The sequence below is a fragment of the Hylobates moloch genome, unplaced genomic scaffold (genome assembly GCF_009828535.3).
Source record: "Hylobates moloch isolate HMO894 unplaced genomic scaffold, HMol_V3 SCAFFOLD_22, whole genome shotgun sequence".
Lineage (NCBI taxonomy): Eukaryota > Metazoa > Chordata > Mammalia > Primates > Hylobatidae > Hylobates > Hylobates moloch.
The window spans coordinates 8499986-8521855 of record NW_026652297.1 but is presented as its reverse complement, the minus strand read 5'-3'; the positions used below and the strand labels follow the sequence as shown (position 1 = coordinate 8521855).

At 39.4% G+C, this 21870-nt stretch overlaps 1 protein-coding gene and 1 pseudogene across 11 annotated transcripts in view; both read right to left on the bottom strand.

Moving 5' to 3' along the window:
- Nucleotides 1-313, bottom strand: part of LOC116462057 (large ribosomal subunit protein eL19-like) — an 11265-nt pseudogene extending 10952 nt beyond the window's left edge.
- TFDP2 (transcription factor Dp-2) overlaps nt 1-21870 on the bottom strand; it is a 193162-nt gene that overhangs the window by 95657 nt on the left and 75635 nt on the right. Inside the window, exon 2 of one of the 11 annotated variants that reach the window (XM_058433379.1) lies at nt 351-385. The exons of the other annotated variants lie outside the window; for them this stretch is intronic. The gene's annotated coding sequence lies outside the window, so the exon portion shown is untranslated. The remainder of the gene's footprint in view (nt 1-350; nt 386-21870) is intronic. 11 annotated transcript variants of the gene reach the window in all.

Sequence of the window (21870 nt, the reverse complement as noted above, 5' to 3'; positions counted from 1 at the left end):
GACTTGTAAAATGAATAAGACAATAACAAGACAAACAACTCAATAAAAAATCTGCAAAAGATTTAAACACTTATGTAACCAAAGAAGATATGCTGATGGCAAATAAGCACATGAAAAGATTCATAATATCATTAGTCATTAGGGAAATACAAATTAAAACCACACTGAGCACCAAACTCACCTGAATCACTAAAATGGAAAAAAAAAAAAAAAAAACTGACCATACCAAGTGTTGGCAAGGACACAGGGCACTAGAACTCTTATACACATTGCTGATGGGAATGCCAACTTGTACAAACACTTTGGGAAACATGTTTGGTAATTGCTTATAAAGTTAAATATACACTTACCATATGACCCAGCAATTCCACTTCTAGGTATTTACCTTAGAGAGATGAAAACTTATGTCAACACATAAGCTTGTATTTGAATGTTCACAGCAGTTTTATTAATAATGGTCCACTAGTGAAACAACAAAAATGTTCATCAACCCATGACTGGAGAACTACTGATTCACACAACATGAATGAATCTTGAAAACATTATGCTAAGTATAAGAATCCAGACACAAAATGAGATTAATAAAATATCAAAAAATATTCTAGATGGATAAAAATAATTATGACTTTAGTAGCTTGTTTTGCCTATATGAATCATTGACACTATGTTTTGTTATTTATTTATGTATCAGTTCTCCTTAAATCAACTATAAACCCTCTGCTATAGGGGTTATCGCGTATCTTGGGGTGGCACTTCATAATATTAACACCTCGTGTTTGTATATCAATGCACAGGTTTCATAATTCTCATCCACTAAAACAATTGGCATGTGGTATGCATATTGCAATGAAGTCAACATACCTAGTTCAAATCCCAGCTGACTATTTGTGTGGTCTGCAGTAAGTCATTTTACCTTTATGAGATTCACTTTTCTTATTCATGAAACTAAAAAGCATGGATCAAGTGGGGAAAGACAGTGTTAGGGACATAAGAGATGGTACAATCAACAATTCTAATGCATGTAAGACTATTAAGGACAGAAACCTCCAGCGATGTGAAGGGCCAAAAGTTGTACTTGAACTTGATTTTCAGAAGAGCCAAAGACTGAGAAAGTAGAACCTCATGAGCTTTCTGATCTGGATTTTAAGCAGGAGATATTGGAAAAGTCATCCCAGAGACAACTAGTTTGTGGCAGACAACAATCATAAAAACATCCACTTTTGATCCTGCAATGCAGTCAGTCTCCTCCTATCACTGGGAATGGGATTCGACAAGCATTTAATTGTTCATCTACATATAAGAGAAATGAGCTATTTTAGATTATCATAAAACAGGTTAATTTTATTCTTCTGGTGTGTTGTAATCCATATCAGTAAGAGACAAAACATAGGTTCCGATATTTGGTATATGTACTTGGATGAGAATCTACAATTGGTGGAATTATAAATGCCTATCAATCAAAAGACAGAATCACTCGCAGGACATATGGTAGCCCCAGGAAGCTTCATTAGGGATTTGCTGTGTATCTACCATGTGCCAAAAACAGGCACTCTGCTAGGCAAGGTCACTTGTTTTATCACTTAATCATCACAATAGCCCTTATGAAAGTGCATGATCACTCCCATTTTAGAGATAAGAAAATCGACGTTTTGAAACATGACAAATTTGCCCAAGAAGTCACCTTTAGTATGTGACAAGGCTAACATTTAAACTCAGACCTATTTGATTCCATGTCCTTAAAACCTATTATCATTATATAAAGCCCAATTTCCAATTATTGAAGCTAGTACAGTCCTAGAAAATAGTAGGCTTTATCATTTTTTTCCTGCTTCCAAGAGGAAACAGATATTATCTCCAGCTACCAGAAGGGAACCTGAAGCTTATATATAAAGTGATAACACAAGTTCTTGAATCTTAGAATTATTAGCCCTTTTGCTGCATTAGCATTCCACTGAGATTCACCATGACAATCAATGCTGAGGAGGAAGAAAAGGTGGAGGAGAAAAGTGCATGCAATTATAAGACCAAGTGTTTTCATTCTTGGAAAGCCCACATGTATTTATGGAGTACCTTTTTTTTTTTTTTTTGAGACAGAGTCTCGCTCTGTCGCCCAGGCTGGAGTGCAGTGGCACGATCTCGGCTCACTGCAACCTCTGCCTCCCAAGTTCAAGCGATTCTCCTGCCTCAGCCTCCTGAGTAGCTGGGATTACAGGTACGCACCACCACACCCGGCTAATTTTTGTATTTTTAGTAGAGATGGGGTTTCACCATGTTGGTCAGGCTGGTCTCGAACTCCTAACCTCATGATCCGCCCGCCTCGGCCTCCCAAAGTGCTGGGATTACAGGTGTGAGCCACCATGCCTGGCTATTGAGTACCTATTACAGGTCAAGCACAGTGCTTGGCACTGGGGATATAACAGTGAATTAAAAAAAAAAAAAAAAAACAAGACAGTTTATTCCCATGGAGAAATTTTACTCTAGTGGGAAGATACTGGCAACTAAATAGACAATTAAAATATAGTGCAGTAAATATAGAAATGGGATACCACAGGGTACCACAGGTGCACAGAGAAGACAAACTAAACCCAGAAAGGCTATCAGATAAAACATAAGACACCTAGTTAAACTTGAATTTTAGATGAACAATGAATAATTTTTTAGTAGAAGTATGTTCCAATATTGTCCTCTACTTGCTGTATCTGGCAACTCTTGGTGGGAGTGATGTTTAGAAAAAGCATCTCAGAATAAATGATACCTAAGACAAAAACCAAACTACTCTTACTTGTCCCCAACAAATCTGGACCCTGAAAAAGTATGTTAGCTGCTGCCCTGTGGAGACAACCATGTGACAAGGATCTGAAGTCAACAGCAGTCAGCAAGGAACTGTAGGCTCTTGCCAATATCCATGTATGAATATGTGAGCCATCCTGGAAGGACATCTTCCAGCCCTAGTCCAGCCTGCAGATGACTACAGCCCTGGCCAACTGCTTGACTACAACCTCATGAGGGACCCTGAGGCAGAAATACCTACGTAAGTCACTCCCAGATTCCTGATCCTCAGAAACCATGTGAGATGAATGTTTGTTTTAAGCTGTTAAATTTTAGAGTAATTATTAAGCAGTAATAGGAAGTAATGCCCTGCCAATTAGAGGAGAACTGTGTTTCTTATGAACAGGCCTACCTACACTCATTCATTCACTGGCCATGTGGAGTCACCATCAGTGTGACCTTAGCAAGAATGAGGTGGTGGATCCAGAGGGACCACAGCTGGGACTGTCAGTCATTTGTGCCTCCCACCAGCAGGAGGTCTGAATGGCACACTTCCACGGCCACCATAAGATTACAAAAAGTGTATTAGCTATAGCATGTCCTTTCTGAAACAAAACAGTAAGAACCTTTTTAAAGACAATTTTAAAAAATACTTAAGTACAGCTTAATCACTTGAGAGAGTTGTGTGAGAATGAAAATACAAGCAAAATAATAAAGAAAATTAGCAGAGCTAAGACAACTCTAAAATCTTGGATTAGCTCTGGTTCTTAGCTCAATTTCGTGTGTGCTACGAATGATACTGCTCTGCTAACCAAGCAAATAATTTGTTCCTGGGTGGGTTGTTTTGCATCTCTTATTCAGAAAGGAATTTTTGAAACCTAAGGATAATGTGCAACTAGGAAGCTATGAACTGTGGTTAATCAACTAATCCAGAATTTCTACAAGTAGTCTGGTGAAACAATCTGAGTGCTATTAATTCCATAAATTATTTTATTCCAAAAGATAAGTTTAAGTAAAAGTGACTGCATTTCAAACTACATTATGAGAACAGAAAAATGTTAGAGAAAGACTTTATTTCCCTAATAATACAGAATGAGTTGAGAGGGAATGGTAATACCTATAGAATTACGTATGGCTACAGGGAGATGCTAGAAGTTTTCCTCTTTGACCACGGTGCCCGGATTCAGTTCCTTGGCTTTATAAAGTTCTCCATCCATACCATCACAGAGTTTCTGCTATTATGACATACTTTTCCCCAGGCCAGTTCAATACCAATCAAGCTTGGTATGTGTTTGTGTTAGAATCCTTTAAGGTCTATGGTCCAGATATACCAGATGTCACTTTTCTCCTTATGGCCTACAAAATAGTCACAATTATCTTAGAAGATTCCACACTGAAATTTCACAGAAACAGAGATATGGATATTGCCTTAAAGGGCTTACATCTCCACTGATTTATACAGCCTGATTTAACCCTTGTTTATTTGTAAATTAGTATTTTTATTCTATTTTTTAAATGTCTAAGTCATTTAAAAATTACCTTGATAACTAACCCTCAATATTACAAGAGAGAAGCCAGTGATCACACAAATAAAATCTAGACCATCTTTGAATTTAAGTACCTGATAATGAACTGTTTTTACTTACAACACTTCTGACACCAAATGTTTAGGGTTTTTTTTTTTTTTTTTTAATCACACCAACCAATTCTTCAGACACCAATTAGGTGTCCAACAATTCAATACAATTCTGATAGTAACTACCTGGAGTTAGCCCAGACCTCACAGACTAAGAGCTCAGTCCCATAAGACTGCCTGCCACAGCTGCTAGCCACAGATGACATGCCCAGGCTACTCCCATTTCTGCCTACAGACTACAAATTTGAGGGTTCCCATGACCCCGTCTCAGATTTAATAATTTGCTAGAATAACACAGAACTCAGTAAAGCACTTTACTTACTATTACTGGTTTGTTTAAAAGGCTACTACAACTCAGGAAGGCAACAGCCAAATCGAAGAGAAACCTAGCACAGGGCAATGGGGTAGGGGTAGGAGGTGGGTACACAGCTTCCATGCCACCTCCAAGCATGCCACCCTCCCAGCACCTCACTGTATCCACCAACCCAGAAGCTCTCCAAACTGTCATTTATGGGGTTTTATAGAGGTTTCTTTATGTAAGCATGATTGATTAAATCATGGCCATTGGTAATTATCTAAATCTCCAGGCCCTCTCTCCCTGCTGGAAGTCAGAGGTGGGGTTGAAAGTTCCAATCCTTGGTCTTTCTGGCACCAGCCCCCATCCTAAAGCTATCTAGGGGACCCCAGTCAACAATCTTCTCATTAGAGTACAAAAGACACTCATTACTTTGGAGATTCAAAGGGCTTTAGGAACTGTGTGCCAGAACTGGAGGCAATGAACAAAATTTATTTTTTATTATACACACTGATATTACAGAATAAAGCAACAGTTACTCAGCTATTTTTCTATGGTAATCAGTAGCAGTCACAGATATGCTTTGATCAATTCTACGTAAATTGATACATGTATCAAACAAAGCCCTGAAGTTTCAGGCCTAAGCCTCATGCTTTTGCTTGTGGCCACTCTACCACATATGGTTAAGATTTTCCAATGACTGTATCAATGTTTCCTAACAAGTGGGTTGTTTCGTAGTGAGGTCTAAAGATCTGGAATAAAAAAAAAAATCAAGAAAAGCTTCACAAACTGGCCAGTAAAATAATCAATGACCAAGGGTCAAAATAATATATGAACCAACTTCTAAAGGATTAGCTGTCTTTTCTAATACCACACTATTACATTTTATAATTCAGAGTAGAAGAGAGTTGTGAAAAAAAAGCATTCAACAGAACTCTTTAACATCATCTAGGATAACAGATGCTACTGAGACATAGTGTCACTGTTCTCTCCAGCTTTCTTTCTTTTTTTTTGAGACAGAGTCTTGCTCTGTCGCCCAGGGTGGAGTGCAATGGTGCAATCTCGGCTCACTGCAATCTCTGCCTCCCAGGTTCCAGCGATTCTCCTGCCTCAGCCTCCTGAGTAGCTGGGACTACCAGTGTTGGCCACCATGCCCAGCTAATTTTTTTGTCTTTTTAGTAGAGACGGGGTTTTGCCATGTTGGCCAGGCTGGTCTCAAACTCTTGATCTCAGGTGATCTGACTGCCTCAGCCTCCCAAAGTGCTGGGATTACAGGCTTGAGCAACTATGCCCGGCCCCTCTCCAGCTTTCTTTCCTTCTATTTGGAACTTCTTTTATTTACCTCCTCTTAAAACACGTTTTTTCTAGTTCTCTTTGTTCATAAGTAATCCAATATATATTGTAGAATTTATTTTGTCTCATGGATACATCTTAAATAATATAAAGATAACATTAACTTTGCTTTTTATTTTAATGGGTACTTGAATAATTAGATTCTCCCAAAATAAGTACCACATTAAAAAATCACTAAAATGTGTATTTATTTTCCAGTCATTTTACAATTTTACTGTTCTCCTTTCTGACGTGTCTGCATGAGGTTATCTTGAGAGAAAGTTTCACTTTGAAAATTTTACTAATAGAAACTTGCCTGAACTCCTTGCCTCAAGTGATCCTTCCACTTCAGCCTCCCAAAGTATTAGGATTATAGGCGTGAGCCACTGTGCCCAGCATAATAATAACTTTCTCATATCCATCTTAAATACTCTTTTTAAAATTAAAGATCCAAAACTGGCGGGCAGGGGACAACAAATGGAAGCTCCCAACAAAACCTAAAAAGAGAAAAACCCAACAGTAGCATTTTTTCATTGTCTTATCCACTCAACAAATATACAGTGAGCACCTGTGAGACAGGCCCTATGCTAGGTACAAGTCCCATGTTGTCTCAATAGCCTGCCATTACACTATGGTCTTAAAATGCCAATGAGGTTAGCAGCATTCTGTATTTATTTATTTAAATTATACTTAAATATATAAAAATGTGTGTGTGGAGGGGACCAGTTTTTGGGTTGTTCTGCGCCTTCCACCTTGTTCTAAAAACTCAGACAATAGCAAGAATGGAATAAATTCTGAGAACTACACACGGAGGGTTAGGAGTAAGGTACCAGTGGATAAAACAGAAAGAAAACCAAGATGTTAAAAAACACATGAAGAAATGCTCATCATCACTGGCCATCAGAGAAATGCAAATCAAAACCACAGTGAGATACCATCTCACACCAGTTAGAATGGCCATCATTAAAAAATCAGGAAACAACAGGTGCTGGAGAGGATGTGGAGAAATAGGAACACTTTTACACTGTTGGTGGGACTGTAAACTAGTTCAACCATTGTGGAAGTCAGTGTGGCGATTCCTCAGGGATCTAGAACTAGAAATACCATTTGACCCAGCCATCCCATTACTGGGTATATACCCAAAGGACTATAAATCATGCTGCTATAAAGACACATGCACACGTATGTTTACTGCAGCACTATTCACAATAGCAAAGACTTGGAACCAACCAAAATGTCCAACAACGATAGACTGGATGAAGAAAATGTTGCACATATACACCATGGAATACTATGCAGCCATAAAAAATGATGAGTTCATGTCCTTTGTAGGGACATGGATGAAACTGGAAAACATCATTCTCAGTAAACTATCGCAAGGACAAAAAACCAAACACCGCATGTTCTCACTCATAGGTGGGAATTGAACAATGAGAACTCATGGACACAGGAAGGAGAACATCACACTCTGGGGACTGTTGTGGGGTTGAGGGAGGGGGGAGGGACAGCATTAGGAGATATACCTAATGTAAATGATGAGTTAATGGGTGCAGGAAATCAACATGGCACATGGATACATATGTAACAAACCTGCACATTGTGCACATGTACCCTAAAACCTAAAGTATAATAATAATAAAAAAAGAACATTTCAAAGATTTTAAAGCTCTAAAAGTAACACAAACATCTGGGTAGTGCTTTACAAATATTATTATTATTATTATTATTTTTTTTTTTTTTGAGACGGAGTCTTGCTCTGTCGCCCAGGCTGGAGTGCAGTGGCGCAATCTCGGCTCACTGCAAGCTCCGCCTCCCGGGTTCACGCCATTCTCCTGCCTCAGCCTCTCCGAGTAGCTGGGACTACAGGCGCCCGCCACCACGCCCGGCTAATTTTTTTGTATTTTTAGTAGAGATGGGGTTTCACCGTGGTCTCGATCTCCTGACCTCGTGATCCGCCCGCCTCGGCCTCCCAAAGTGCTGGGATTACAAGCGTGAGCCACCGCGCCCGGCCGCATTTTTAACTTTAAAATGCTTCTTTTCATAAGCAAAATTTTACGGCTACAAAATTAGCTATCATATACATATATACACAGTTTATTTAGTAATTGCAAAACCACAGACTTCAGTGTAGGAGCTACTTTTCTGCTCTTTATAATAAACATCTATGATAAACATCTCTGTCTCTGTCTACATTAATCAATTGTTGAAAGTTATTTCCTTAGGATAGCTACCTAGAAGTGGAATTGCCAGAAATAATGTTTGCACATTAAAATTGGTAAAGGGTAAAATATTGCCTAGCATAAAAACAGAGGGTTGAAAAAGCAACAAAATGAATAACCTTTATTTCTTTCTTTACTAGTCTTTTATTTTAGACAGTGCTCCTTAGTTGGTGAAGCCTCTCAATAAAGCAAAAGATCCACTGTCGAAAAGTCTAAGACATGTAAAGCTTGATGACATCATAGTATTAGACACATAGCAGGTACTTTAAAAAAAAAAAAAAAAAAAAACATTTTCTGAATTGAATGAAAACCTTAGGCAGGAAAATCAGGCTGATCCTACTTGTTGCTCATTCTCCACTTTCATATACCCTACCATATACAAGTAGCTTTTTGTTTTTTGTTTTTTTTCTTGTTTTGAGACAGAGTCTTACTCTGTCGCCCAGGCTGGAGTGCAGTGGTACAATTTTGGGTCACTGCAACCTTTGCCTCCTGGGTTCAAATGATTCTTGTGCCTCAGCTACCCAAGTAGCTGGGACTACAGGCATGTGCCACCACATCCGGGTAATTTTTGTATTTTTATAGACATGGGTTTTACCATGTTGGCCAGGCTGGTCTCGAACTCCTGGGCTCAAGCGATCTGTCCACCTCGGCCTCCCAAATGCTGAGATGACTGTGCCCGGCCACCAGTAGTGCTTAAAGTATGGTCCAGTGCTAGTAAACATCAGCTTCTCCTGAGAACTTCTTAGTAATACCCCAGACCTACTATATCAGAACTCTGGAGGTGATGCCTGGTAATCTTCATAACATGCCCTCTAGGTGACTCTCATGCTTGATAAAATTCGAGAACTACTGACTTACAGTATTCCCAACCTCCAAGCATACTAAGAAAATATCGCCTTTATTAATCAGGGAGTAGAAAAAAGATGAATCACTTTTTTCAAATTATTACTCAAGTGCCTACTTTGTTCAATTGGGAGACTGAGGACCTTATTGATAAATAATGTTTTCATCTTCTCCTCTAATTCCTTTAGATTTGTGATTTACATGTCTGCAATGTCAGTCATGCTGCTTTTCATATGTAAATGGGTCCCAAATGGACTCAGCAAAGGACGTAAAGAATACACAAGTGTCACTGGATGTTATCCAATGTAAAACAACGTCACTGAAAAAAGGGATAATAAGAGTTTCCAACACGCAATCAAAGAAACAGAGCAAAGTTGTATAATTCTACCTAATCACAACAATATATGTTGCAAAAGTAGTTAACAGGAAGATAAAAGATGTGGTAACCTTAGTCTCTTTAAAAACACTTTAATATTTTCCTTTATTTTTTGTTTTAAATCAGGAACTCCTCTGATTTTCATTTTTATTTTTATTTTTATTTTTTTTTTTGAGACGGATTCTCGCTCTGTCGCCCAGGCTGGAGTGCAGTGGCGCAATCTCGGCTCACTGCAAGCTCCGCCTCCCGGGTTCAAGCCATTCTCCTGCCTCAGCCTCTCCGAGTAGCTGGGACTACAGACGCCCACCACCACGCCCGGCTAATTTTTTGTATTTTTTAGTAGAGACGGGGTTTCACCGTGGTCTCGATCTCCTGACCTCGTGATCCGCCCGCCTCGGCCTCCCAAAGTGCTGGGATTACAAGCGTGAACCACCGCGCCCGGCCTGATTTTCATTTTTAAAAGGTAGTTCTTATTGAATTCTAGTATCTAATTATTTAATATGGTAACAAACTAACCACTATTAATTTAAATAAAATGTATCTGAAGATAAACAGGAAAAATACAAACAAGAAAAAGGATCAGATGGCAAAGGTTTTCAGGTAAAGCAACTCACTGGGATGAACTGGTCAATAAATAAAATTATTTGCAGAATGGAATTCTGTTTTCAGATCATTTTTTTTTTTTTTTTTTTTTTTGAGACAGGGTCTCACTCTGTCACCCAGGCTAGAGTGCAATGGTGTGATCTCAGCTCACTGCAACCTCTGCCTCCCAGGCTCAAGCAATCGTCCCAGTTCAGCCACCCAAGGAGCAAGGAGCTGGGACTGCACAGGCACAGGCCACCCTGCCTGGTTAATTTTTGTACTTTTTGTAGAAATGGGGTTTTGTGTTGCCCAGGCTGGTCTCAAAGTCCTGAGCTCCAGTGATCTACCCTCCTCGGCCTCCCAAAGTGCTGGAATTACAGGCGTGTAATTTTAGTTATCCTAAACCAAAAAAAGAGGAAAGCTAGAACCATTCACTGTGTGTGTGTGTGTGTGTGTGTGTGTGTGTGTGTGTGTGTGTGTGTGTTTGAGACAGAGTCTCACTCTGTCGCCTAGGCTGGAGCAGAGTGGCGCAATCTCGGCTCACTGCAACCTCTGCCTCCCAGGTTCAAGCGATGCTCCCATCTCAGCCTCATGAGTAGCTGGGACTATAGGTGCGTACCCCCATACCTGGCTAATTTTTGTATTTTTTAGTAAAGAAGAGGTTTCGCCGTATTGGCCAGGCTGGTCTCGAACTCCTGACCTCAAGTGATCTGCCTGCCTCGGCCTCTCAAAGTGCTGGGATTCGGACACCTGCCAAAGAATTTTTATTGAAATAGCAACCAAATATTGCTTATACCTATTACTCAAAATAATACAAAATAAAACAGAGGCTTACTAGATATTTTGGGGCTTAAATTTGTGAAGTAAAATCCCAAAAAGTAATGCGGGTAAAAGTTAGCAGCTTAAGTAAACATGAAACTCTAAAACATATAAGCTACTGAATTATTAAGATTTTAAACACCGAAGTAATTTCTAATAGCAATTCTCTACTCTTTTCCCTTTCCAACTCCCTTTAAACTTTATCTTACTCTCATCAAGAAAAGCACAGTTCTCACATTTGCATCTCACCAGAAATGCATTATTATGGTTCCTACAGGGAGCCATTCCAGCAACTCTTTCAGTAGAACTCTGAATTCCTTCTGCTCCTAATGCTTTGCCCACAATATGCTTCTTTTATTCCTGTTGCCAGGCTGTGAAGATTTGTTCAAAAATGTTATAAAACCTGAAACAATTGGTGCCACTATAGATGTATGTATAGAGGCTATGAAGGTATGTATGATGCAGTTACATCCTGATAAACCCACTGTAAGATGAAAATATTGTAAGTTGGAAATTCATTTAACACACCTAACCTATCAAACTTTATAGCTTAGCTCAGCCTACCTTAAGGTGCTCAGAATACTTACATTAGCCTACAATTAGGCAAACTCATCTACCACAAAGCCTATTTTATAATGAAGTGTTGGATAACTCATGTAATTTATTGAATACTGTACTGAAAGTGAAAAACAGAATAGTGGTATGGGTACTCGAAAGTATGGTTTCTACTGAATGTGTATCACTTTCACACCATCATAAAGTCAAAAAATTTTAAGTCAAACCATCGTTAAGTTGGGGATCATCTATCTGCTGGGGACTCTAACTTCAGCTCGTTCCTTGCTGTGACCCAGGGATCCCCAGAATCATCTCTAAGATTATAAAGGATTAAAAATAATACAAAACAGGATCTAATCACCAATACTCTCCAAATGGAGAATTTGTATACTTCTCTCATAACTGAGGTTTATCCAGGAAATCCAAGGCTGATTTGACATATAAAAATCAATCAATGTAATAATATACCATATTAATAGTACTCCACCATGTAATCATTGCAACAGGGGCAGAAAAAGCATTTAACAAAATCCAAAAACCATTCATGTATAAAACTCCCAGAAAACCAAGAACAGAAGGAAAACTTACTCAACCTGATAAAGGGTAGCTATAAAAAAAATCTACAGCTAAAATCATACCTAAAAATAAAAGACAACACTTTCCTCCTAATACGGGGAACAAGGCAAGGATTTCTGCTGCCACCATTTCTATCAAATCTTGTGCTGAAAGTCCTAACCAGTGAAATTAGAAAGCAATTATATCTCTGTATGTTAGCAAAGAAGAACTAGAAATTGAAAATTAAAATACCACTTATAATTAAAAACTCTCCTGCAACTGATAAGCAATTATAGCAAGGTTACAGAATATAAAGTTTAACATACAATTAATTGCCTTCTTATATGCCAGCAATAAACAATTAATATTTGAAATTAAAAACACAAGACCATTTACATTAGCACCAAAAATGACATACTTAGGTATAAATCCAATAAATATATATATATAAGATCTCTGGGGGAAAACTATAAAACTCTGAAAAAAGAAATCAAAGAAGACCTAATTAATGTAGAGCTATTCCATGCTCATGAATAGGAAGAATCAATATTATTAAGATTTCAGTTATTCTCAACTTGATGTACAGATTCATTGCAATCTCAATAAAAACCCTGCAAGTCACTTTGTAGTTATCAAAAAACTGATTCTGAAATTTATATGACAAGGTAAAAGACTCAGAAGAGCCAACACAATAGTAAAGAAAAGCTGGAGGACTGACATTATCCAACTTTAAGACTGACTATAGGTTGGGCATGGTAGCTTATGCCTGTAATCTCAGCACTGCCTCAGAACAAGGCAGAAAGACAGCTCGAGCCTAGGAGTTCAAGACCAGCCTAGGCAACAAAGTGAGACCCTGTCTCTACAAAAAAATTTAAAAAATGCCCCACCTGGGCATGGTGGCACGTGCCTATAGTCCCAGGTACTTGGGAAGCTGAGGTGGGGAGATTAGCTGAGCCCAGGAGGTCAAGGAGGCAGCAAGCTGTAATTGTGCCACTGCACTCCATCTTGAGTGACAGTGTAAGACTCTAGCTCAAAAAAAAAAAAAAAAAAAAGACCATAACTATAAAGCCACAGTAATCAAAGCAGTGTGCAAAAGAACAGCAAAATAGATCAACAAAACAGGATAGACAGCCCTGAAACAGAACAATAAAAATACGGTCAACTAATCTCTGACAAATGGGCAAAGGCAATTTAATGGAGAAAAGAGAGTCTTTTCAATAAATGAGGCCAAATGAACTGGATATCTACATGCAAAGAAATGAATCTAGACACAGATTCTTTATACCTGTCATAAAAATCCAAAATGGATTCTAGACTTAAAACATAAAATACAAAATTATAAAACTCCTAGAAGACAATAAAAAAGAAAATCTATGGGACCTTGGTTTTGACAATTACATTTTAGATACAACAGCAAAAGCATGATCCATGAAAGAAAAATTCATGTTGAACTTCATTAAAATTAAAAATTTCTCCTCTGTGAAACACACTGTTTCTCCACTACCAGATAACCAATGCCAACAGTTTCTGTGTATCCTTACAAGAAACATTATATGTTTTCAAGTTTGTATGCTGCGTCATTATTTCTCACTTTTTTTTTTTTTAGAAAGAGTCTCACTCTGTCACCCAGGCTGGCTGGAGTGCAGTGGCACAATCTCAGCTCATTGCAACCCCTGCCTCCTCGGCTCAAGCAATCCTCCCACCTCAGCCTCCTGAGTAGCTGGGACTACAGGTACACACCACCACCCCCAGCTAATTTTTCGTAGAGACAGGGTTTCACCATGTTGCCCAGGCTGGTCTCAAATTCCTGGACTCAACGGATCTGCCCGCCTCAGCCTACAAAAGTGCTAGGATTATCAGTGTGAGCCACCACGCCAGGCCTGTTCCTCACTTCTTAAAACAAATACTTATATGCTCAGATCACTGTTTTGCACTTTTCTTTTCTTTTTCTTGTTTGAGACGGAATCTTGCTCTGTCACCCAGGCTAAAGTGCAGTGGTGCAATGTCGGCTCACTGCAACCTCTGCCTCCTTGGTTCAACCGATTCTCCTGCCTCAGTCTGAGTAGCTGGGATTACAGGCGCCCACCACCATGCCCGGCTAATTTTTGTATTTTTAGTAGAGACGAGGTTTCACCATGTTGGCCAGGCTGGTCTTGAACTCCTGACCTCGTGATCCACCCGACTTCACCTCCGAAAGTGCTGGGATTACAGGAGTGAGCCACTGCGCACGGTTTCTTTTGTTAATTCAATGTGTCTTCCAGATCATTCTATATTTGTACATAGCCTTTCTCATTCCCAATTTTACATCTGCATAGCATTCCATTATATGTACTGAACAAAATTTATTTAACTAGATCCTGGTGATGGATTTACATTGTTTCCAATACTTTACTATTACATATTATACTGTAAAGATTAACTTTTATTTCCTAAATTTGTGAGCTTAGCAATAAAATGAATTCCTAGAATTGAGACTGCTAAGTCATAAGATATGTTAATGTTAAATTAATAAATATTGCAAATTCCCTCTCATAAAGGTTGTACTAATTTATGTTCCCACCAGTAGTATAGGAAAGCATGTTACCTTACACCCTTGACAAGAGTGTTTTTGTCAAACATTTTTTACTTTTTTTTTTTTTTTTTTTTGAGATGGAGTTTCGCTCTTGTTGCCCAGGCTGGAAGCGCAATGGTGCTATCTCAACTCACTGCAACCTCTGCCTCCCAGGTTCAAGTGATTCTCCTGCCTCAGCCTCCTGAGTAGCTAGAATTACAGGCATGCACCACCACGCCTGGCTAATTTTTTGTATTTTTAGTAGAGATGGGGTTTCACCATGCTGGCCAGGCTGGTCTTGAACTCCTTACCTCAGGTGATCCGCCCACCTCAGCCTCTCAAAGTTCTGGGATTACAGGCTTGAGCCACCACGCCTGGCCTTTTTTCTTTTTTTTGAGATGGAGTCTTGCTCTGTTGCCCAGGCTGGAGTGCAGTGGCATGATCTCGGCTCACTGCAACCTCCACCTCTCAAACTCAAGCGATTCTCCTGCCTGAGCCTCCCGAGTAGCTGGGACTACAGGCATGTGCCACCACGCCCGGCTAATTTTTTGTATTTTTAGTAGAGATGGGGTTTCACCATGTTGACCAGGCTGGTCTCAAACTCTTGGCCTCAAGTAATCTCCCTGTCTCGGCCTCCCAAAGTGCTGGGATTATAGGCGTGAGCCACCGCATCTGGCCCAAACTTCTTTTTTTCAATCCTGCACAAACTTCTTAATACTCACTAATCTTACAGAGTGAAATATGATACACCAGTGTTTTTATTTTTTTGAGACAGGGTCACCCAGGCTGGAGTACAAGTACAATGGCACGAACACAGCTGGCTCACTGCAGCCTACACCTCCGGGGCTCAAGCAATCCTCCTGCCTCAGGCTCCCAAACAGCTGGGACTACAGATGCATGCCACCAAGCCTGGCTAATTTTATTTTTATCTTTTGTAGAGGCAATGCCTCCCTGTGCTGCCCAGGCTGGTCTTGAACTTTGGGCTCAAGTAATTCTCCAGCCTTGGCCTCATTAAGTGCTGGGACTACAGGCATGAGCCACTATGCCCAGCCCTCAGTGTAATTTTAAATTACATATGCCTTATGAATGAGGTTGAGTGCCTTTACACATGTGTAAGAACTGTTAATATTTCCATTTCTGTGAACTTTCTGTTCATAAGTTTTGTCCATTTTTTGAAAATTGGACTGTTGTTTTGATTATTTATCATTATATAATATTCCTCTTTGTCCTTTAATGTCTTGAGGTTTGAAGTATGTTTTATTTTATTTAATATCAATATTATGTTCTTGCTCCTCGTACATCACTGGCCATTTCCATTATTTTTAATCTTCTTTCCATTTAGGAGTTTTAAATATTTTTACTTGAGAGGCTTATGGGCCAGTGGAAATAAGACCTAAGCTTAGATGCAAAGGATGAACAGGAATTAGCTAGGTGATATGTATAAATATAGCAGGAGTGGCATGAAAGATGGTGTCAAGGAAGCATAAAATTCCAGGCCCAGAGAGGAGCATATAGAAAGGCTAAATGAGACACAGAAAAGAGAATAGGGAACTAAAAGCAGTTCAATGTGGCAGAAGGATAGGTGTCTGGGATAAGAGTACAGATGAAAACAAGAACCATTATCTTAAAGAATTTTGTTTGTTTGTTTGTTTTTTTGAGATGGAGTTTTGCTCTGTCACCCAGGCTGGAGTGTAGTGGCTAGATCTTGGCTTACTGCAAGCTCTGCCTCCTGGGTTCAAGCAATTCTCCTGCCTCAGCCCCCGTAGTAGCTGGGATTACAGGCACACACCACCGCACCCAGCTAATTATTTATATTTTTAGTAGAGATGGGGGTTCCACCATGTTGGCCAGGCTGGTCTCGAACTCCTGACCTCAACTGATCCACCTGCATTGGTCTCCCAAAGTGCAGGGAATACAGGCGTGAGCCACTGCATCCGGCCATAAACGATCATTTAAATTGGAGTTTGGACTTTATCTTGAGGGCAATAAGGAACTATTAAAATGTTTTATAACATGAAAAGATTTGTGCAGATCTGTGTTTGAGAAAAAGTATGCAGCTACAGTACAGAGAATGAAACAGAAAATCAGCCGCAGTAATCCAGGAAATGGTTTATAGTAGTCTGACCTAACTACAGCAGCAGTGAAGGCAGAGAAAATGGGTGAGGAAGGCTCAGAGAGTTAGGGGGAATCAACAAGCCTTGTAAGTGATTTGACTGGGAGTAGACATAAAGAGAAAGGAATTAAAGATGATACCTCTGTTTCTGGCTGGGATAAAGGGCGGGTGAAGGGGGACAGCAGATTTTGGGAGGGCAAAATAATTACTTTAATTCTGGACAGACTGAGTCTGAGGTGCATTAAAGTTATTCAAATGAAGGTGTCCAAATAGGCTGTCAGATATACAAAATCTTAAGACAAGTATTTGGGCCACAGGCATAGATTTGGGAATCATACATATACAAAACAGATGACAACCAAAGCTATAAGAATAGGTGACATCACCTGGAGAGAATACACAAGGTGAGAAGAAAACCTAAGACCATGGAACACTGTAACATTTAGAAAACGAAGGAAATCTAATACAGTAGACTGTCAGGGAACAGCCAAAAAGGAAGGTGAAAATATTATAAACCAGAGAAAAAGAAGGAAGGACAGAAAGAATGCTTACTATGTGCTAGGCACAACTTACTATGTGCAGTTGCTCATTTAATCTTTACACATTCTGTGAGCAACCTACTATTATAATATGTATCATTACAGATGTGGACATTGTAGTTTAGAAAGATCAACTTGCTCAAGATCACACATTTGGTTGGGTGTAAGAAATGGAACCAAGATTACATTTTAGTCCTTCAGAGCTCTTGTTCTTAACTACTACATTGTACTACCTTCTATGAAAGACTAAGAAAATGTAGTATCACAGACACAAAGGATAAAACAGTGATTCAAAAAGAAAGGCACCACTCCAGTAGCAATGAGCTCATTTAGCACTGAGATACTGGTTTCTAATAACAATCTCCAGGACAAGGAATCCATACTCTGGAAAAATGACTGATCTGAGGTCTGGGCAGGAAATACACAAGATGAGTCTGGGGCATGTTGCAGTGCCAACAAGTCAGGAAGTACCAAAAACAAACACGATGATTAGGATGTGTCCAAGGGACATGGAAACCAACTGAAAGAGCTTCCAATGGCCATATCTGGAAATGTGAGCAAGAAAATAAAAGTAGTATTGGATTATAACCCAGACTATAAACTAAATATCCACAAGTCCATACTAATCTAAATAAATGATTGAATAAATAGAGGAGAAGGGACAAATCTAGAGCACCGAAGAGTTCTAACTGGTGTAAATGTTAATTTAACTTATGTAGAAACTCCCCTCAAGGAGGGAGAGCATAATTCCCTGCTCCTCAAGAGTGCGCTCCACACAATGACTTCCTTCCAAAGCCTATGACACAGAAAAGGAGAGGGGTAAAGACTAACTTTGCTATGGAGAAACCTGAAAAAAGCGACATCAGCCAGCTGATCAAGGTTCACATCAACAGTGATAAGTCATGTTGATAGTATGTGCCTTAATATGCTGTGATGAAAATGTCACCCAGGCTGGAGTGCAGTGGCAAAATCATAGCTCCTATAGCCTCAAACTCCTGGGCTCAAGTGATCCTCCCCCCTCAGCCTCCTGAGTAGCTAGGAGTACAGGTATGTGCCACCATGCCCAGTTAATTTTTAAAAATGTTTTTGTAGAGGCAGGGTCTCACCATATTGCCCAGTCTGAGTTTTGTATGCTACTGATAGTAGGGGAAACTGAGTGAAGGGTATAAAGTAACTCTGTACTATCTTTGAAATTTTTCTGTAAGCCTAAAGCTGTTCTAAAATGAAAAGGTTATTAAGAAAAACAAAAGAAAGATATCAACTGTGTTAAATGCTTAAAAACAAACAACCCCCGCAGAAAAAAAAAAGACAAAGGGCAGTTTCATATAATTAATGGAAACAAAAGCCAGATTATATTGGACAGAGGAGTGAATGAGAGGTGATAACGGCACTGAAAGCATACGCCCTCTTCCAAAAAGTCTGATTATAAGAGGAAGAACAAATCACAGTTGGAAGTAGACGTCAAGTTGAAGAAAGTGTTTTTGCTTTTGTCTTGTTAAATCAAGGTATAATTCACTTGCAAACAATTCACCTTTGAAAGTAGGTTTTAGTATATTTACAAAATCATAAAACCATCACCTCTATTTAATTCCAGAACATTATCATCACCGCAAATGAAATGGTGAATTAAAGACTAGATAAATGTTCCATATGAAAGGAGCATTAAGAGCAATAAAACCAAAGCAATCTAGAGATTCAATGCAATTTCCATCAAAATGTTAAGTGTCTTTTTTCAGAGAAATAGAAAAGCTGATCCTCAAACTCACATGGAATTCCAGGAGCCCTAAACAGCAAAACAATCTTGACAAAGAAGAATAAAGCTGGAAAACTCACACTTCCCAATTTTGAAACTTACCAAAACTACAGTAATAAAAACATTATGGTACAGACATATGGACAGACACAGGCTGATGGAATAAAATCAAGAAATCAGAAATAGGCCAGGTGTGGTGGCCCACCCCTGTAATCCCAGCACTTAGGGAGGCCGAGGGCGGGTGGATCACCTGAGGTCAGGAGTTCGAGACCAGACTGGCCAACGTGGTAAAACCCTGTCTCCACTGAAAATACAAAAACTAGCCAGGCATGGTGGCGCACACCTGTAATCCCATCTACTCAGGAGGCTGAAGCAGGAGAATCACTTGAACCCAGGAGGTGGAGGATGAAGTGAGGTGAGATTATACCACTGCACTCCAGCCTGGGCAACAGAGTGAGATTCTATCTAACAAAAAAAAAAAAAAAAAAAAGAAACTCAGAAATATGCTGGGTGCAGTGGCTCACACCTGCAATCCCAACACTTTGGGAGACCAAGGCGGGAGAATTGCTTGAGGCTGGAAGTGCAAGACCAACCTGGGCAACAGAGCAAGACCCCATCTCTAAATATATAAATTAAAAAACAGGCGGGGTATGGTGGCTCACACCTGTAATCCCAGCAGCCTGGGAGGCTGAGGCAGGTGGATCACCTGAGGCCAGGAGTTTGAGACCAGTCTGACCAACATGGTGAAACCTGGACTCTACTAAAAATACAAAAATTAGCCAGGCTTGGTGGCGGGTGCCTGTAATCCTGGCTACTTGGGAGGCTGAGGCATGAGAATCGCTTGAACCCGAGAGGCAGAGGTTGCAGTGAGCCGAGATGGTGCCACAGCATTCCAGCGTGGGCAACAGAGTGAGACTTTGTCTCAAAAAAATAAAGTAACAATGAAGGAATTTAAAAAGTCAAAAATAAAGTATCACAAATACAATCCACTGATTTTCGACACGGGTGCCAAGACCGTTTAACGAGGAAAGGACAGTCTTTTCAACTAGCACTACTAGAAAAACTAGACATCCACATGCAAAATAATGTTGGATTCTCACGTTACACCATTAAAAAAATCAACTCATGATGGACCAAAGACCTAAACTTAAGAGCTAAAACTATAAAACTCTTAGAAGGATTTTCATGACATCAGATATTTGGCAATGATTTCATGAATATGACAGATACCAAAAGCACAGGCAACAAAAGAAAAAATGAATTAACTGTAATCCATCAAAATTAAGGACTTTTGTACATCAAAGGATACTATGAAGAAGTGATAATACAACCTACTGAATGGAATAAAATCTTTGCAAATGATATATCTGAAAAGAGGTTAATATCCAGAATATATAAAGAACTCCTCAAACTCAACAACAAAAAAACAAAACAACCTAATTTCTCCTCTCTTTTGAGCCATCATGTTTGCCTCAATCTCTGCCATCAAATTCTTCCAGCCAATAAGATTTTGTTTTTTCTGCGAAAGTTTAGTATCCTGCATAGAACATACTAGTACCTGTCCTCTGACTAAAACTAAAAACTAAAAAAGGGTAAACTCACCTGGCTAAACAAGTACAACTCTGTTAGTCCCTCTCTACTGCTTTCAGACAGTTTTAAAAAAATATATTGTATCCAGGCCATGCATGGCGTCTCATGACTGTAATCCCAATACTTTGGGAGGCCAAGGCAGGAGGATCTCTTGAGCCCAGGAGTTCGAGACAAGCCTGGGCAATCTGGCAAAGCCCTGTCTCTACAGAGAAAAAAAAAAAAAATAGCCGGTGTGGTGGTGCATATCTGTAGTCTCAGCTACTCAGGAGGCTGAAATGAAAGGATTGCTTGAGGCCAGGAGGCCAAGGTTGCAGTGAGATGTGATCATGTCACTGCACTTCAGCCTGGGCAACAGAGCCAGAACCTACCTCAAAAAAAAAAAAAAAAAAAAAAAGGTTTTCCCGGGCATAGTGGCTCACGCCTGTAGTCCCAGCACTTCAGGAGGCCAAGGCGGGTGGATCACCTGAGGTCAGGAGTTTGAGACCAGCCTGGCCAACATGGTGAAACCCTGTCTTTACTAAAAATACAAAAATTAGCAGGGCATGGAGGTACATACCTGTAATCCCAGCTACTTGGGAGGCTGAGGCAGGAGAATCACTTGAACCCAGGAGGCAGAGGTTGCAGTGAGCTGAGATCACGCCACTGCACTCCATCCTGGGCAACAGAGTGAGACTCCGTCTCAAAAAAAAGAAAAAGAAAAAAAGTTTTATCCAGAATTTCTACTTGTTATCTGTAACAGGTTTGGTCCAATAGAAGCTAAATACTCATACCAGATGCATGAACCAGAAAGTAATTCAGAAAGATATTTACTGTGGTACCATTTATCAGAAATAAGATGGAGACAATCTAAGTGTCAGACAATGGGGGAATGGATACGTAAATTGTAATATATCTACTTAATGGAACAGCATATGACTATTAAAATATTTTGATGTAGCTATAAATAAAATGGAAGAAATGTTTCAAGTTTAAGGCAAGATGAAAAAAATGAAACACAGAAATGAGATAGTGGTTTCAATCTTGAATCAGATTTATTGCAAACGATCTTGCCTATATATATAGATGAGGTTGTGACTAGTAAAACACAAATTAATTTTGAAGTGTTAATGAAGTAATATTAGCTTAACAATATGTTCCTCAATCAATATTCTAAGATTATGACTTAACATGCAGTTCTGTGTGCAGTTTTTTCAGCTGTCACAAAATGTTTCTCAAACTCGAAAATATTAGCTGAGGAATGGAGCAAGATGGCCAAATAGAAGCCTCTACCCATGGTCCCTCCACTTACAGGAACACCAAATTTATTTATTTATTTACTTATTATTATTTATTTTATTTTATTT